Source organism: Nothoprocta perdicaria, unplaced genomic scaffold (genome assembly GCF_003342845.1).
Source record: "Nothoprocta perdicaria isolate Ctin4 unplaced genomic scaffold, notPer1 scaffold_186, whole genome shotgun sequence".
NCBI classification, from domain to species: domain Eukaryota; kingdom Metazoa; phylum Chordata; class Aves; order Tinamiformes; family Tinamidae; genus Nothoprocta; species Nothoprocta perdicaria.
The window spans coordinates 276,242-278,994 of NW_020455049.1; the positions used below are offsets into that span (position 1 = coordinate 276,242).

Here is a 2,753-nt window from a genome sequence, read left to right on the forward strand (position 1 = left end):
CGCTCCGCCCCGCGGGGCGGCCCCGCGGCCGAGGAGGCTGCGGAGGGGAAGGGGGACCAGGAGCGGGGCCGGGAGCCGAGCGCCGCGGTCCCGGCGGTCACAGCAGCGGCCGTGGCGGCCCAGACCAGCACCCGGCAGAGCTGCTCCAGAGCCAGCTGGGCAGCAGTTTTCCCACACCCCCCAGAGCTCCCCAGATGGGTGCTGCACCCTGGCCCTTTGCCCTGCCCCCCTGGCAGCCCTGGCACCCACCCTCCCGAGGGTGCCCTGCCAGGGGCTCCCTGCAGCAGTGTTCCCAGGCAAATGGCAGTAAAGAAGAGGCGGGTGGGATGTAGAGGTGTCCCAAGGATATCACTCATTCTCACAAGCAAAAACCTACCCACAGCATCCCGCAGGAAAGAGCCTTGTTCCCCCTTTAGGTTCATCTTCAGCACGAAGTAACTCCAAGGACAGTTCAGTACAGAGACATTGCCGAGGCCTCCAGGTAGCTACTGGATTGGCATCAGCCTTCTGGTCACAGGGGGAAAAACAGGGGGGTTTTAATTAACTCCAGCAGAGCAAATGGCACTGCTGTCAGCTGAACGGCATTATTTGCTTCAGGTGGTCGCAGGGGACCGGAATGCAGCTGCTGTTTGCACAGACTGGGGCAAACCAAGAAACTGCAGCTGCCACTGGGAGAAGCAACGGGCCGCTCTGCATGGCGGGGCGCCGCGCACACAAGGGCGGCTTTCACTGCCCGCGGCAGGCGCCAGGGCCAGGCTGGGCGCCCGCACCCGCAGCAGGTGCGCGGGTTCTTCCCTCCGCTTCCCCAGCGCTCCCTTCAAGGCAGAGCTGCCGCCGCTCCCCTGGTCCCGGCGGGAGGGAGAAGCTCAGCTCTCCACTTGGCAATCAGGCCTCCTACACAGATCACCCCAACCTGGTGCTCAGCCCATCTTCTTCCTGAGTCAGCACAACTCCTCGCAGTATCACGAATGAGCAGCCGTCCTGGCGAACCAGGGAGGGCACCCGCCAAGAGGGAAATCTTTGCACTTTTCTTTGCCCACCCATGAAATCTGCACCGGGACAATTTTGTGCCTCGGTGCCTTCCCTTCAACATTCTCAACTGCTGATTTCATCCTCAGATTTCAGCGTGTTGCAACAGTGGCAAAGGGCTTCTTACTGCCCCTTACCTAGAAAGTCAAGCTTCAAACGTCTCCTAAGTGTATACTGAAATAGTAGTAATAATAAAATAACACAAATATCTGTGTGTGCTTATAGTTACACCAGCAAGCCTTACAACAGTGGCAGTTTTACAGACTTAACAGTAAAATGTCCCCTCCCACCCTATACAATGGCTCGACAATCACGCCGAATAAAGACACCAAGCAATACAGCACAAAGAGCAGAGCCCCCTGCCACCACTTACACACAGGTATTTACGCTTACAGGACAGTGATGGGATGTTTCCTACACGATCCCCAGGCCTGGTGATAAACAGCATCTCAGCTCACACTTCCTGTTAGTGCCTAAGCCAAGCACCGAGCTGAGGAATGAAGTTTGGAAATACTATGAATAATGCTTTGTATTTCTAAATATTGTCTAAGCAGCAGTTGCTCAATTATTTATGTATTTGTGCCCTTTAGGGCTCCATAAAAGTTAGGTGTAAAGCAGCCACCACACAGAGGCAAACGAGCATCCAGGGGGTGGGAAAGGCAAGCAAGACATACTGACGCAGCCAAGCAAAGAGCGTCGAGGAAAATAAAAACAAACAAAAAACCTCACAACAACTCAGCATTGACTTATAAGAAACGAGGCCTTATAACATCACATTGTAAAGTTCTGCTTTAAATTAAATCCAAGTTTATTGTGTGTCCCTGCCTGGCATACAAGGTCTCAATTTTGCCCGCTAATTGGCCTTTATGCCTGGTTTTAGGGTGCCTTGCTCCTGCCTGGCCAAGTAACCTTTCCAATTACCTCAACTGCATCCCCAGTTGTCCAGATCAAATGCTCAATAATGAGCAATGGAAACAGTTTATCACTAAGCTTGCCTCTAAGGGGTGTTCACATGGAGATTACGCTTGCTCTCCATGCTGTTGTCACCAGGCAGCAGCAGAGACACCAAGAGAAGGTGCGTGGCAGCAGACTGCAGAGACCCAGGCTTGGGGCACAACGTGGAGCGAGGCCAAAGTCAATTCAGTGCTAAAAGGTGGTGCAAGGTGCCAGGGATGGTGGTAGGGAAAGGGTAATAAAGAGATTTCAAAGGAATGATTTCAGCTCTTCTCTTGAAATAGCAGAAGAAATCAGTCTCCCTGACCACCCAGAGAGTTGTGATAGCAGCTTTATCAGCAGTAATCCCATGCATTTCAGAAAGCTAAAGCATAAAAAAATGAGTTCAAAAGAAGCACAATTGCAGGTGACCAGGTGCTCACACAGCTGCTTTTGCAAAAGATGTGGTCACGAGGACAAATCAGTGTTCAGAGTCAGTGCAACCACCCCCTTGGGCCTCATCAACTCTGTGATACATGAAACAACCATCCTACCACTGCGACAAGAGCACAATACCCCAATATATCACAGATGCATTACAAGGAGGAGCTCATAAGAGTTTATATTTTGGCATTTTGTAAGGGATGAACAAAATGAGAAAAAAAATAGAGTTCAGATCAATAAAAATGAACTTTTCTTTAAAAAATAATAAAAATAAAAATAAATAAAAATAAAAATAAAAATAAAAATAAAAATAAAAATAAAAATAAAAATAAAAATAAAAATAAAAA

General features: G+C 50.0%; 1 protein-coding gene across 1 annotated transcript in view; it reads right to left on the reverse strand.

The window, feature by feature from the left end:
• MOB2 (MOB kinase activator 2) overlaps positions 1 to 2,753 on the reverse strand; it is a 50,670-nt gene that overhangs the window by 28,328 nt on the left and 19,589 nt on the right. The window lies entirely within an intron of this gene.